The sequence below is a fragment of the Lathyrus oleraceus genome, chromosome 3, assembly GCF_024323335.1.
Source record: "Lathyrus oleraceus cultivar Zhongwan6 chromosome 3, CAAS_Psat_ZW6_1.0, whole genome shotgun sequence".
NCBI classification, from domain to species: Eukaryota; Viridiplantae; Streptophyta; class Magnoliopsida; order Fabales; family Fabaceae; genus Lathyrus; species Lathyrus oleraceus.
In genome coordinates, this window is record NC_066581.1 from 265435878 (window position 1) to 265453195 (window position 17318).

The following is a 17318-nucleotide window of genomic DNA, read 5'->3' on the forward strand; positions in this document are numbered from 1 at the left end:
TTGCATTTGCATCTTGCCTCAAGGATCATAAGCATCTTGGCTCTTATCTTTGGGTGGGATCTCTTGAGAGTTGGTTTGAGATCACCAAGCATGCTTGAATTGTATATTATTGATTTTATCTTTTTTATTCACTAACCAAAAGCACAAAAATATGTCACTAACATCTTTTGTTTGTAGCTTGAGCAGTCACAAGATCCAAAGCTTCTAGGAGATCCTATGTGCATTGATATGGTCAAGTGAAGATGAAAGCAAGCATGGCAATGGTTCCTAAAATCTCTCATCCTTCAAATATGCCTCCCAAGTATCTCAATTCATCATTTTGATCAAAGCAAACCAAAGGGTTTGAGGTCTGTTTCCCAAGGAAACCCTAATTCATCTGTGTATCAACTATGCCTTGTTCATGAAGCAACCTCAACCTATGATCAAATTCAATTAAGGAAATTTCTTTCAATCATCATTTCATGCATATTTGAACTTATTTGAGTGTCCTCAATGATCAATTCATCAAGATATAAGGTGTGGACTTGAGAAGTTAATCAGTCAATTCATATGACTATTTTGAAGTACACTGAGACCTAACTTTTGATGTGTTTGTCAAATGGAAATGACCCCAAGATCATAAATGTTATTAAGAACCATATGAAAAACTTTCATGTTCATAAAAAATTGATTTTAATCTTGGAAGGTCATCATCCCTTTCAAGACATTATAGGTCATTTTGACTGAAACCCTAATTTTAGGTCAACTTCCCAAGCACATAACTCACTCATTTTTCATGATTTTTAGGTGGGATCAAATGAATTGGAAATCTTAGGATGTCTACTTCAATTTTTATGTTGAGCAAATTTTCAAAATCCTAAAACAAATACATGGGATAATGCAAAACATTATAGATCACTTTGGACCAAAGGCATTGAAATGTGAAAAAGTCCAATTTCAAGTGCCCATAACTTCTTCATAAAAAATCCAAATGATGCAAAATTTAAGTCCAGATTGATTTTATTGAAAAGATCTACAACTTTGATGTTGAAGGTTTTGTCATTTGGAGCTTGAATCATTGAAACAGAAGTGCTTAAAGTTTGGCCATTTTTGAAATTCTCACATGTACATGTTTTGCACCCTACACTTCATGATCATTTTTCACCAATTTCCAAATGTCAAATGGAGTTTTGGTCAACATAACAAATGATCCTCATGCAAAAATCTTTCCAACCATTACCCATAAGGTTATGTTTCAATTATGGAAATGGCATTTTCAAAAGCATGACCATATTGGTGCATTTTTTAAAATCAATTAAATTTGCATTGCATGAGCTAAATATACACCATTTGCACGTCCAATTTACATCTGCTGATGATTAGCTTGCAAATCCAAGTGGAATTGGGCCTTCCATGCGCCTGTATAGGCCCATGCAAGGAGGCCCTTTCCATCCATGCAATGCTTTGCTCATGCATTCAGCCTTGCTTTCTTCTATAAATACAATGTCAATGCCTCTCATTTCAGCAACCTAAGGGCGCCTTACATGCTGCACGAATTATCCCTCAACCACACTAAAAAGGAACTCACCATTTTCATTCACAATTTTCAGATCTAAACTTTAATTTCATCAATTGATTTTTAGATCTAAAGTTCCTTAGCCTTATTCACTTTGATCCAAAGAACAAACTGCAAGCATCAACCTCAAGAAATCGTGCTCTCAAACTCTGCAAATCAGAGGTTTACTTCAAATTTTATTTTCTTCGAATCTGCTCATATATTGCTTGTTTCTTGTTGTTGTTGTGTGGTCTGAATTCCTCTCCATAGAGGCATTTGATTTATGCTTTGAATTTTCAAATTCCAACAAGTTCAGTTGAACACCACGGAAATTCAACCTCTAATTCCTCTCAATATGGAAACCTAGAGTGGATTTGGTTGGCACAGGGGTGATGTACATCACCCCAGCTTTCGTTTGGTACCTGGAACGTGGCTTTTCATGCACATTTATTTCACTGCAAATTCGACCTTCGCCGGAGGCTGGCCGGAGAAGACGGTGGTGTACACCACCGTCTGGTCTCCATATCAAATTTGGACCGTGCATTTGTGTTTCCAGATCAGATCCCATCCACCCAATGTTATGACTTTTCAATTAGCCATGTGTGATGTATTGACTAAGGAACTTGGTGCAAGCGCGCTCAGGAGCCACACGATTTGCCAGCTCAATTAATGAGCTCTGCATCTAACGCTCCACGCTTTTTGTTATTTTTAAATTCTGATTTTAATTTTCTTTTATTTCTTTTAATTCCATTTCATTTTAAAAATTCATATCTCCTTCATTATTGGTCCAAAAAATGTGAGACCAATTGCATTTTTCTTCTTTTAATTTCTAGTTTCAAAAAATGATTTTTAATATTTTTTATTTTATCATTTGATATTTTTTATGAATTTTCTTTTTTCTGCTTATTTTTAATTCATTTTAAATAGCTTCTGATATTCAAAAATTACAAAAAAAAATTTCCAACCTCTTTGAATGATGATAGATCTATGAAAAATATTCTCATCAATTTATTAGTTGATTTGAGATTTATTTGAGATTTTAATTCAATTAGGTTATTTTTATGCATTTTTAATTGATTAAAAATAGTTTCTGACTTCTAAAAATGCTGAAATTTTTTGTCAAACTTTGTTTGACCTTGTTGAACTTAGGATAATTCACTTGGACTTTTCAAAGTTGATTTGAAGTGAGTTTGAAGTTTGACCTTTCTTTAATATTTTAATTCAAGTATTATTTTACTTTTGAAAAATACCAAAAATATTTTATTTGTTTCTTGACTTCTAATATTCACTTTGCTTCTGTTTACTATTGTTTGACCTTGATCTCCTCTATCTTTGGTCAATGCTTGTTGATTATTTCATTTCAATTCCATTAATGCACTTTAATATTCTTCTTCTTCTTCTTCTTTTTCTTTTTTTTTATCAATGATTTAAAGATTGGTGGTTAGCCTTGATACATGGAAGGTTTAACTTTCCTTGATTCAAATCTAATTCAACTTGATCATGGATCAAGTGAATGGATTTGCATTAAGGATAGGTTGCTTCCTAATCAAGCAAAGAACCTAAATCAATACAAGATCATTTCTTTTCTTCTTTTGGCATGGCAAGTTGTAGGAGTTTGATTCACTAATCAAAATCTCTAACTTGTGTTGTTGCCTATATTATTATTGACCGGCCTCAGATAGTTGTGACTTCTACATAAGTCCAATTACGATTGCTTAACATAGCGCTAAATTGCCTTATGGCACACTAACACTAACCATTAACCATTAACATTTAATTCTTGTACTTTACATTTATGCAATTTACTATTCTTGTATATATTATTCATTTGCTTTTTCCTTTGCTCATTTGAGCACATGTTTATGTTAATGCAATTTACCTTTTGCTCACTTGAGCACATAATTGTGTATATACTTTTGTGCTTGTGCTTTTGTTTTGATTGTTGTGAACCAAATGCCAAAATGGACAAAAAGAACTTAGACTTTAGGACATTCCCTATGCGAAATTGGAGTCAAAGAGCAACTAGGCATTGGGCCTTTAGAGTGCTATAAAAGTCAAAGAGCAACTAGGCATTGGGCCTTTAGAATGCTATAAAATGTTGAAGAGAACCTTGAAAGGACCAATTTCTAAACTCCTTCTTGTTCATTCTTTGTTTGCTTAATAGAACTTTTTGATGTGTGTGTTCTTGTGCTAGGGATTTCAACATTGAACCTAAAGTGAAGAACCATTGTCATGAGCTTCTAAAGAGAGAGATCTAAGAGCCATTGGGGATCTTCTAAGAGCTTGCTTGATAGATTGATTGCTTGAGTTTACACTTATTTTCTTGCTTATTCCAAAGGATGGGAGCTACTTGGATCATCACTATGATCTCAAGAAAGGAACTCCATTTGTGGTCTTATTTCTTCTCCTTCATCTCTTGTATGATTAGGACTTTAGCCATTCTTCTTCTTCCCTCTACTCTAACCCAAGCCAAAACTTTTGTGCAAACATTATCACTTTGTTTTCAAACATTAGAAACCTAAGCATTATGCTTTTGATTTTCAAACTTTCTTTTCATAACACTTATTTTGAATTGAATCTTTAAGTCAAATTTGACCATATTTTGTAAATATGTTTCATTGGGAAATATAACCCATTCAAATGTTTTTTGTGGTTTCAATGGCCACCTCTTATTAAAACTTTTCATAACCATTAGCTATTAGGTTTAAGTTCTCCTTGAGGTAGAGGTAATACTCACCTATATCCTTAGTGATGGACAATGAGTCTTCCATACTTATTATAGGGTTAACCCCTCACTAGCATGTTGAAGCTATCCTCACATGGTGGATTTGTGGTTTTAGGTTGAGTTTTCTCCCTCGGATAACAAAAGACCTTAAGGCTTTTGGACCAAATCAATTCACCAACTTGTTTTGAGATTTTTACCCTGAACTACGAGGTTTTGATCCTAATCTTTTTTTAAGATGGTACGTAGGCAATGGGTTTATCCATTCAAACACAAATTGTAAATAACTTGTATATTCTTTTCTCATCTCCCCAATCATGTTTTCACAAACAAATTTTCACAAAAATACCAACCTTACAACAAGTGTGAAAAGGGCTCCCTAGGAGTACCTAGGATGTTTTGGGTGCTTAACACCTTCTCATTGCATAACCAACCCCCTTACCCCGATCTCTGACATTTTTACTAGTTTTTGATTCGATAAAACTATTAGATTTTTGTTCACTTTCTAACCATTCCTTTGGATAAATAGAAGTGTGGTGGCGACTCGACTTGTATGGTTTACTTTTGATTTAGTCAATAAATCTAAAGGTAACGAATACCCCGCTACAGAAAAGTGGCGACTCTACTGGGGATGTCCGCCTAGTGGGTTTTGCCTACTTTTCATATTTGTTGTATTGTATTGTATATTATTTTGTGACATATTTTTTGTGCAATTTGGGATTACTGTATTGTATGTAATGATTGAATTGCTTGATATATTAATTGCTTGTATGACTTGGTGATCTTTGTGAGATGAGTTCTATACCCGAACCCAAGTGCACTTAGGATAGGAGAATGGCATAGTCTTGTTGACTTATGTGGAGTTATTCCTTAGCAAGTTGACTTGCAAGCCCATTCACTTGGTGGAGGTTATGTTGGGATCAATAATGTCACACGAGTAGTCGTGGATAGGCATTACTCTTTCCAACATAGACCTTAGAAGCCAAGGACCTTAGTTTACCAAGCCCATCTTGGCCTATTTCTAGGACGTAGTGCGAAGGTCGTTCAAGTGTAAGATTTGATACGATTGTTACGCGATACTACACTCATAAGAGTCTCTCTTGAGAATATTTTTGGAATACGAGTAGTCGTTTATCCGATAATATCCGAAAGATGGGATGATGACTATGGGAACCTCTTGTAGAACATGTTTGGCAGGTTTAAACCCTAGTACACTCCCTTTGGGTGGTTCTTAACCGAGACTCCATGCTCGTGACTTGCAACAAACCCTTGATTCATGGTTGATTTGTTCTTGTGTATCCTTAATATAAATGGAACTTGGGTGTTGATAAGGTGTAAACCATAATCCACCAAAATGGATGATTGATATTAAGGATGACTTGATCCATCCCATGACCTTTGTGTGGTGTGCTTTGCTTGATCCTTGAGTGTGATTGTTGCATCCATGCATTCATGCACCCATTTGCACCCATATCATCAATAATAAGCAAATTTTCAAGGAACTTAAGAGGTCTATTTGCAAATTTTTAGACATGGATAGACAAAGAAGGAATACGAAGAAGTACAGTTTCAGACAACTCGACTTGAAAGAGCTCAGGAATTTGACATCCTATGTATTAGATCCCTTGGGTTTCAAGGCTCGTCATGGGAAGCTTCTATCTATTCTGGCTACTCAAGTGGACAAAGGTTTGATGAGTGTATTGGTGCAGTTCTATGATCCCTTGTACCATTGCTTCACATTTCCGGATTTCCAGCTTTTGCCTACGCTTGAGGAGTATGCCTATCTTGTGGGTATACCCATTCTGGATCAGTTGTCGTTCGGTGGCTTAGAGAGGGTTCCTACTTCTCAAGAGATTGCTGATCTGTTGCACATAGATGAATCTCTGGTTGGTGCTCATATGACTACCAAAGATGGAATTCAAGGTCTCCCTTATGAGTTCCTCATTGCTCAAGCTACTATGTTTGGGAAGGCCATGAGTGAGGACGCCTTTGAGGCCATGTTTGTACTTCTCATCTATGGGCTAGTGTTATTCCCCAACATTGACAAGTTTGTGGATGTGAACGCTATTAGGATTTTCTCTACTCTTAATCCCATTCTGACTTTGTTGGGTGACACTTATTTCTCTTTGCATATGAGGAATGCAAAGGGTGGAGGTACCATTGTGTGTTGTTTACCTCTGCTGTACAAGTGGTTTATTTCGCACTTACCGCAGACGGTCGCCTTCAAGGAGAACAAAGGATGTCTACGGTGGTCCACGAGACTCATGTCTCTCACTAATGATGATATCTTTTGGTACAACCGTGTATATGATGGTGTGCAGATTATCGACTCTTGTGGTGAATTTTCGAATGTGCCTCTTCTTGGTACATGTGGTGGGATTAACTACAACCCTATTTTCGCACGTCGTCAGCTTGGGTTCCCCCTAAAGGATAAACCTGATAACATTCTGTTAGAGGGTGTATTCTTTCAGGAGGGTAAAGATCCCCAAGGTTTGAAGGGCAGGATGGTTCGCGTTGGGCGCAAGATCCATAGGAAGGGAAGGAAAGAGCTCGGTCTAAAGAACTGTATTGCTTTGGAACCCTATACTTCATGGGTTAGGAGGAGAGCTTCCGAGTACCTCATGCCTTATGAGTATCCAAGACCTACACTATTGGTTGTGGCTGGGCCTTCGACTCTCCCTGACCAAGGAGTATAGGAGTTGAGAGACGAAGATCGTTCACGTGCCTGGATCCGTGAACGAGAGGAGTTGCTTCAGCAGATTAGAGAGAAGGATGCTTTGATAGAGTTCCTCGAGCACCAGGTTATTGATGAGCCTGATGATACGTTGACTTCTCTTCTTCCTCAATCTTCCAAGTTTTGGAAAAGGAAGTACAATTGACTCGCCAAAAAGAAAGCGGATATGGAGGCGGCCTATGAGAGGGAGGTGAAGAGGCTTCGTGCAGCTTATCTTCCAGTCTCTAGAGCTTTAGACGATTGTTTTTAGGGTTCCATAGGATGTTCATTTTCCTTCTCTCTTGTATTGTATTTGGTTGCCAAGACTGTACTTCTTTGGTGTAAAAATATTTTCCAGATATGATTGATATGATGTTTCTATATATGTCTAAATGATTAATATCTTCAAGATTTGAAAATAGGACTCTAAATTTCCTCTGATAAATAAAACAAATCATATGCATTAGCATTGCATGCATCATGTGCATAAGCAGGTTTTGCTCAAGGCCTCTTGTTCAATGGTCTAACTCTGTGTTCTTCATTTATTTTGAAGACAAGCTGACTCACCGGTACTACACTCGAGCCAACGCTTCAAGACTGATGGATCATCTAGAGCAAGAGAACCGTGAACTCAAGGAGGAAGTGGCCAGACTGACTTCCCTGATGGAGTCTTTCATGGCCGCCCAGAGCCAGTCTCCTCCGACACCTTCAACTCCTCCCCAGAGGACAGTCATCTCCGAGATTGCCTCTTCAACAGTGCCTGCGGCCAACGCCCACTTTGCACCAACTGCTATGCTAGCCGGGTTTCCCTGGGGGATGCCTCCTAACTTTGTTTCTGAGGGTCTCACCCCTACATTTTCTTCTCTGCCGACATCTAGCCCGGTCCTCGTCGTTCCACCTCCTGTCGTGCATACTATGCCAAGAGTAGACAACACCATCTACCATTCTGAGCCATCTAAGGGCCCAGATGTCTATGAAAAGATGGATGCTATGAACGATCAGTTTCTTGAGCTCCGCAAGGAACTCAAACCTCTCAGAGGAAAGGATCTTTTTGGCAAGTCTGCTGCTGAACTCTGCCTAGTTCCAAATGTCAAAATCCCTGTAAAGTTCAAAGTACCTGACTTTGAAAAGTACAAGGGAAATACTTTGCCCTCTCAGCCACCTAGTCATGTATGCAAGGAAGATGTCGATTCAGACCGACAACTATCAACTTCTTATTCACTATTTCCAGGACAGTTTGTCCGGTGCTGCCCTGAGATGGTATATGGGCTTGGACAATGCGAACATCTGATCCTTCAATGACCTTGGAGAAGCTTTCGTCAAGCAGTACAAGTATAATGTGGATATGGCTCCCGATAGGGATCAATTGAGAGCCATGTCCCAGAAGGACAAGGAAACTTTCAAAGAGTATGCCCAGAGGTGGCGAGAGTTAGCAGCACAGATTGTGCCTCCGCTGGAGGAGAAAGAAATGACCAAGATTTTCCTGAAGACCTTGAGTTCATTTTACGATGAGCGAATGATTGCCAGCGCTCCTTCTGATTTCACCGAGCGGATGCGTCTAGAGGAAGGAGTCATGGAAGGGCGCCTGACTAGAGAAGAAGGCTCTTCTGCCAAACGATATGGGGCATTTGGAAAGAAGAAAGATGGTGAGGCACATGCTGTGACCTCCCATATTAAACCTAGAAGACCCTCGGTAAGGAGGAAGACCGTGCGTCCTGCCGGTAATCAGCATCAGGTGGCTCACATAGCACCTGTTTTTAGAGAAAATCAGCACTATCAGCACAACAATAACCAGCAATAGCAACATCAGCAATATCAACAACAACAACATCGTCCTCAACAGCAGGCCTACCAGCCTCGAAACAACAATCAGACTAGTACCAGCTATGAGAGGAAGAGGGTCACCTTTGATCCTATTCCTATGACCCATGTAGAGCTTTATCCCTCTTTGATAGAGAGGAAGCTGATTACTCCACGCGATCCACCGGCTATACCTATTAACCCTCAGTGGTGGTATAAGCCCGAGCTACATTGTGTTTATCATTCCGGTGCCCCTGGACATGACGTGGAAAACTGTTACCCGCTGAAGACCAAGGTTCAAGACCTTGTGAGAAGTGGTATCTTATGTTTCGAGGACGTAGGTCCCAATGTGAAGAAGAACCCATTGCCCGAGCATGGGAAATCCTCTGTCAACCTGGTCTAGGGCTGCCTTGGTAAATATAAGGTCAAATATGCCATCCATATTCGACAATCGTTGGTCCAGATGCACAGACTGTTATATGATTATGGTCACTATGAGCACGACCATGACAGATGTCGTGTTTGCACTGTCAATCAGAGGGGATGTCGCCAAGTCCGTAAAGACATCCAAGAAATGCTGGAAGAAGGTGTAATTGAAATACTTCAAAATCGCGATGCTGATGATGAAGTCAATGTGATAACTCCAGTATTTCGGATCCCAGAGCCGGTTGTCATCAAGTATGATGGCAGCAAACAGAAGGCTTCTCCCTCTTTGATAATTAAACCAGCTGGCCCTGTGCCATATTCTTCCGATAAAGTTGTCCCTTATCACTACAATGTTGTGGCCTTGGAGGATGGGAAAGAGGTTCCCCTGCCCTCTACTTCTGTTGTTAATATTGCCGATGTCAGCGGCCTGACCCATAGCGGTCGTGTTTTCTCGGCTCCGTAGAAACCCCAAGCTGACACCAGGAAGGTTGATGTTGCTAATTATATTGAGCGCCCGGTTGGGAATGTTGTTATTGCTCCGAATCCGGCACTTGTTGCCAATAAACCTGCCACTGTTGTAAGAACTCCTGTCTCTGCTGGCCAGAATGGCACCCTGAAAGAAGATTGTGATGAGATGCTGAGGCTCATCAAAAGGAGTTAATACAACGTTGTAGATCAGCTTTAACACACGCCGTCAAAGATTTCGGTGCTATCTTTGTTGATGAACTCAGAACCACACTGTGAAGCTCTACAGAAGGTGTTGGATGTGGCGTATGTAGACCATGACGTCACAATAGAACAATTTGATAGCATTTTTGCAAACATTATTGATTGTAACAATCTGAGTTTTTGTGATGATGATCTCCCTGAGGAGGGAAGAGACCATAATTTGGCACTTCACATATCTATGAGTTGCAAGGATGATGCCATGTCTAATGTGCTGGTAGACACTGATCATCATTGAATGTGTTGCCAAAATCCACTCTGGCTAGATTGTCATACCAGGGGCCTCCCATGAGGCAGAGTGGAGTGGTTGTTAAAGCTTTTGATGGATCCCACAAAACTGTGATTGGAGAGGTTGAATTCCCAGTCAAGATTGGACCAAGTGATTTCCAGATCATTTTTCAGGTCATGGATATCCACCCATCATATAGTTGTTTGTTGAGCAGACCATGGATTCATGAGGTAGGCGCCGTGACATCCACCCTACACCAGAAATTGAAATTTGTTAAGAACAAAAAGCTGCTGGTGGTAGGGGGAGAGAAGGCTCTCCTGGTTAGCCATTTGTCTTCCTTTTCTTATATAGATGTTGAGGATGAAGTTGGGACGCCATTCCAAGCTTTATCTATTGTTGAGCCTACTAAGAAAGGAACTTCTTCATTTGTGTCCTATAATGATGTGAAGTTGGCCATTGAGCATGGCACAACTACGGGTTTGGGACAAATGATCAAGATGGAAGACAACAAATCTCGGGCTGGCATAGGGGATTCTTCTGGCGCTTTCAACAAGCATGGGTTGTTTCAGAGTGGTGGGTTCATCCACTCCATCCAAGACGAGGAAGCTGTCGCTATTATGGAAGAGGATACAAAGGAAGATCCTGGCAACTTTGTCATCCCTGGACGGGTCTGCAATAATTGGGTCGCTGTTGATGTTCCAACAATTGTCCATAAGTCAACGTAATATTTATTTTGTTTTAAAACCCTTCTCCCATGCCAAAAGGAGAAGTGATGACATTGTTGACTCATAAATACAATGATATTTTCATTCAATAAATTCATGTTAAATGTTTATTTTTCCAATTATTTTCACTTTTTGCTTTTTACATGAAATTGGTGATCACATAAAACCTTAAAAATAGAATAAAATCAATCTTTTCATATGCATAATGATTTTGCTTTGTTTGAATTCTAAAATCTATTTTATATCCAAAATCATTATGCAGGTTGATCAAACCCATTGAACATAATGATCCAACACCATCTCCCAACTTTGAGTTCCCTGTATTTGAGGCCGAAGAAGATGATGTTGAAGAGATTCCTGACAAGATTACTCGTCTACTTGAGCACGAGGAGAAGATCATTCAGCCACATCTTGAGAATCTGGAGACAGTCAACTTAGGGCCTGAGGATTGTGTGCGAGAAGTGAAGATTAGGGCACTCCTGGAAGAATCTGTTAAGAAGGGGTTGATTGAGTTGCTACGAGAATATGTCGACGTCTTTGCCTGGTCATATGAAGACATGCCTGGTCTGGATACTGATATCGTGCAACATTTCCTGCCTTTGAAGCCTGAGTGTGTGTCTGTGAAGTAGAAGCTCAGAAGTACTCATCCCGACATGGCAGTGAAGATCAAAGAGGAAGTTCATAAGCAAATTGATGCAGGGTTTCTGGTGACTTCTACATATCCTCAATGGGTGGCCAATATTGTGCATGTGCCTAAGAAAGATGGAAAAGTCTGAATGTGCATGGACTATAGAGACTTGAATAAAGCTAGTCCGAAAGATGATTTCCCTTTACCACATATTGATATGTTGGTAGATAATACAGCTAAATTCAATGTCTTCTCGTGTATGGATATATTTTCCTGATATAATCAGATTAAGATGGCACCCGAGGATATGGAGAAGACAACATTCATCACACCTTGGGGAACATTCTGTTATCGAGTGCTGCCCTTCAGTTTGAAGAACGTCGGAGCCACGTATCAACGAGCTATGACTACCTTGTTTCATGATATGATGCACAAGGAGATTGAGGTATATGTTGATGATATGATCGCAAAGTCGAGAGCGGAAGTTGAACATGTAGAGCACTTGTTGAAGCTATTTCAGCGTTTGAGGAAGTATAAGCTTCGTCTGAATCCTAACAAGTGTACATTTGGAGTTCGTTTCGATAAGTTATTGGGCTTTATTGTCAGCGAGAGAGGTATTGAAGTTGATCCTGCCAAGGTCAAAGCAATACAAGAGATGCCTGCGCCCAAAACTGAGAAGCAAGTCCGAGGTTTTCTTGGCCGCTTGAATTATATCTCCAGATTTATATCCCACATGACTGCCACATGTGCACTGATATTCAATCTCCTTCGGAAAGATCAGCGTCATGATTGGACTGAGGATTGCCAAAAAGCCTTTGACAGTATTAAAGAGTATCTGTCCGAGCCTCTGATTCTGTCCCCGCCTGTGGAAGGGAGACCCTTGATTATGTATTTAACAGTTCTTGAAGACTTAATGGGTTGTGTCCTTAGTCAGCAAGACGAATCAGGGAAGAAGGAATATGATATCTACTACTTGAGTAAGAAGTTCACCGATTGTGAGTCTCGATACTCAATGCTTGAGAAGACATGTTGTGCTTTGGCTTGGGCTGCTAAGCGCTTACGCCAGTATATGTTGAATCATACGACTTGGTTGATATCCAAAATGGATCCAATCAAGTATATCTTTGGGAAGCCTGCTTTGGGAGGATTGCCCGTTGGCAGATGTTGTTGTCTGAGTATGATATTGAGTATCGAGCTCAGAAAGCTATTAAAGGTAGTATCTTGGCTGACCACTTGGCACATCAACCAATTGAGGATTATCAGTCAGTTCAGTACGACTTCCTAGATGAGGAGATTCTGTATTTGAAAATGAAAGATTGCGATGAGCCTACGCTTGATGAAGGGCTAGAGCCTGGTTCCCGTTGGAGCATGGTGTTTGATGGCATTGTAAATCAATATGGAAATGGTATTGGGGCAGTGATTATTACTCCTCAGGGCACACATTTTCCTTTTACAGCAAGGCTAACTTTCAAATGCACGAATAATATGGCAGAGTATGAGGCCTGTATTATGGGATTGGAAGAATGTATTGATCTTAGGATCAAACATCTTGATGTTTATGATGATTCGGCCCTTGTTGTTAATCAGATTAAGGGTGAATAGGAGACGAATTAGCCTGGCCTCATCCCATATAGAGATTATGAGAGGATGATTTCAACTTTCTTTACTGAGGTTGACTTCCATCATATTCCTCGAGATGAGAATCGGATGGCAGATGCACTTGCTACGCTTGCTTCGTTGATTATGGTGAGACTCAAGAATGAAGTTCCCAATATCAATGTGATGCACTTTGATAGACCAGCTCATGTATTTGCAGTAGAAGAGGTGAAGGATGATAAGCCATGGTATTATGATATCAAGTGTTTTCTGCAAAGGCAGATTTACCCGCCTGGGGCATTTGTGAAAGATAGGAAGACTTTGAGGAGATTATCTGGCAGTTTCTACCTCAATGGCGATGTGCTTTATAAGAGGAATTTTGACATGGTTCTGCTCAGATGCGTGGATAGACACGAAGCAAACCTGTTAATGACTGAAGTCCATGAGGGTTCATTTGGTACTCATTCCAATGGACATGCTATGGCTAAGAAGATGTTGAGAGCAGGCTACTATTGGCTGACGATGGAGTCTAACTACTGCAAATATATAAAGAAATGCCACAAGTGTCAGATTTATGCGGATAAGATTCATATTCCCCCGACACTTCTGAATGTGATTTCATCACCATGGCCTTTCTCTATGTGGGGAATTGACATGATTGGCATAATAGAGCCGAAAGCGTCCAACGGTCACAGGTTTATCCTCGTAGCAATTGATTACTTCACCAAGTGGGTAGAAGCGGCATCATATGCAAATGTAACCAGGCAGGTGGTTGTGAAGTTTATCAAGAATAAACTCATATGCCGGTATGGTGTGCCCGACAAGATCATTACTGATAATGGATCTAACTTGAAGAACAAGATGATGAAAAAGTTGTGTAGCGAGTTCAAGATTGCACATCATAATTCTTCTCCTTATAGACCCAAGATGAATGGGGTTGTTGAAGCTGCTAATAAGAATATCAAGAAGATTGTCCAGAAGATGGTTGTTACGTACAAGGATTGGCATGAGATGCTGCCATTTGCTTTGCATTGATATCGTACATCTGTCCGCACTTCAACAGAGGCAACCCCTTTCTCTCTTGTTTACGGCATGGAGGTTGTGCTCCCAGTAGAGGTGGAGATCCCATCAATGAGAGTCTTGATGGAAGCCAAGTTGACTGATGCTGAATGGGTTCAGAGTCGTTATGACCAACTGAATTTGATAGAAGAGAAGAAATTGGCTGCCATGTGCCATGGTCAGTTATATCAGCAAAGGATGAAGAAAGCCTTTGATAAGAAGGTCAAGCCTCGTGTGTTCCAAGAAGGTGACCTTGTGCTCAAGAAAGTCTTGTCTTTCACGCCCGATTCCAGGGGCAAGTGGACTCCAAACTAGGAAGGTCCATATGTTGTTAAGAGATCCTTTTCATGCGGTGTTTTGATACTTACAACTATGGATGGGGAGGATTTCACTCGTCCTGTGAATTCAGATGCAGTCAAGAAATACTTCGCCTAAAATAAAAACAGAATGGCTCGCTAAGTTGAAAACCCGAAAAGGCATCTTAGGCAAAAATGAGCGTCTCGGTGGATTGAAAACCCGAAAGGGCGATCCAGGAAAAAATTAGAGACATAAAAAATGATGAATTTATATCCCGCTAGATTGAGTACCTCACCCTGGGGAAATCTAGGCAAAAAATTAGGGATTTGGCAAGTAACTGCATCCTGACAAGACTTTGTTCTACAACTGTCATCTGTCAAAGATTCTCGATCAGTCATCGTCAACTGAAGCTTCAAATACATCGGATTCAGAGTTGGTGGAGAAATGGTCATTATGTTCAATGTAGCCCTTTTCCAATATATATCACCAATTTCAAATTTGTAAAGATCCATGGAGTCTTGCCATTTGTAGACTACCATTCCATCAAATAAATTTGAGCCTTTATCCAATTCTTTGCACTCTTATTTGTTTCTGTTCAACAAATATTTTGCATGATTTAGTTGATAAATATCATTGTTTTAAAAAAAAATCATAAATTGTTTTAAACAAAATGAACATTCACAATGACAAAAGGATACTCGGGACGTCTTCAGTGTTCTCCCAAGGATGGCATGATTTCCAAAAGGGTAAGACATTTGTTCATTTTCCCAGCATACTCGTATCCACTTCATTATCTTTCAGATTGGTCTCCTCTGTGAGCATAGAAGAAAGTTGTACCTCTCACCAAATCCCCAGGGAGTTTGGAGTTTTGGGTGCGGTCTCAATCTTCTAATTCCCCAGTGAGTCTGGATTTAGCATTTGTGTTATCAATTATATGGTTGTCATCCCTTACGTGGATTGACCTAAAATCCCTTATAGATTGATAAATTGAATATGCTAATCTTTTGAAAGAAGTTGATATTCCCTCACTTCCGGTTAGAAATTTCTCCGCCAGAATGAGCAGAGAATCCTCAGCATAAGCGAAATTATTGTCAGGTTTGGTTTGTAGCTTTTTCCCTGTGGACTTGTCTACTTTAATCTACAACAGGTTTGATCCTCGACCATACTCAGCAGGGTTGATCCCATTTTTTAACTCCCTAGTATGGTCACCAGCAGGGTATCCCCAGTAGTTGCCTACGGGTAATCCCCGGTTCAGTCGTCAGCAATGTTTCCATAATGGAATCGTCTGAACAGAGCTCGTTTGTGGTTTCCTCCCGAGCAGAGCGGTTGATGAAGATATTTATCCTTCCATCTCCTGCAGAGTAGTGTTCTTTTCCTGGCAGGAATGATTTATCCAGCAGTGCAAGGAAATTTGTAGGTTTCGGAGCTTTTGATTGATGGTCATTCACCACAGAGTTTCATTTATCTCTTTGATAATTTCTCCAATAGAGTTGCTTCTACGACGGATTTTATCCGTGGTTAGATTCCCTAGCCAAGACTTTGCCTGATTGCAGGAAGATGTGTTGATCCTTTCCCTAGCTAGAATGATTGGTTCTCCTTTCCCTGCAGAGATCTTTATTTCCTGGTATCTTTTGCCCCCATCAGATTGGATGTTCTCCAGTGGGCCTGGATTTCTCTTTTGAGATGTAGTACCGGACATTTGTCCAGCGATTCTTGGACCTGGTTGTGTTAGATATGTCTGTTTGTCAGCATTCATCATACATAAACTATGCATATACATGCATATTCTTAACATTCAGATATTCATGCTGCATCCTTTGCCATATATCTTTGTTTGTTGTCTCCTGTTAGTTGGTGATATATTTCCCCAAGCAGATGTTTGTGTCTGATCTCTCCATATAGAGTCAGCCCCATAGGCAGAAAGTGTATATCCTTTCTTCCATATTCCCCACTGAGTTATGTCCTCGTGGATGATTGTTATTTCGGTTTCCTCCCGAAACATGTATCGGAATGGAATTACTCCCCTAAGTTATATCCTCATTGGGTTGAGTCTTGTTTCGGTGGGTCTCTCTAGTTTGTTCCTAGACTGACCGCCCTTGTTATTCCCCTTTACTTCCCTGCACTTTAGGTGAATGATTGCTCAGTAACCAGTAATTATCTATCTATTCCCCGGTGGAGTCTGTGGTTTTCTACCTAGTAACCGGTAGTTATAAGTCCTTTTTCTGTGGTTTTTCTACCCTCATACCGGTAGTTGTAAACCCCATTTTTATCCCCTTGCAGAGTTAACCTTATTTTGTTCATCCTAACTGATGGCGGTTACTCTTCCGTGGTTTTCTACCTAGTATCTGGTAGATGTAATCCCATCCTTTTTGGTTATCTTTATCCAATATTCGGTATCGATATTCCTTCACTTTTTGGATATATCTCCCCGTAACCAGTGATATGTCTCTCGGATAATTGCTCTGATAAAGCAATGTATCCCCGGCGAGTCATCTTTCATTTACCCTTGTTTGGTAATGATTGTTTCTCCCTTTGTTTGGTCATCATTTTATACCTAATATTCGGTATCCCGATGTCCTTTCCTTTCGGTCGATTTATCCTTTATTAACCCAGTAACTGGTTGTGGATAATCTTCCATGCGAGTATGTTATCTATGTTCTGACGGTAATAGATAATATATCTCATGCGCTCTTCAGTCGGAGTTCTTTTTCTTCCCCAGTCGAGTAAGATTCGTATTTCCTTATGGAATCGAATGTCCATCCTGTAATCGGGTTTGCTTTTTCAGCCCTTCTTCTGGATGATGAGTGTTTTAGGAATATTCCCCAATTCACGTTTGGTTGGTCACCTATTATATGCCCAGTAA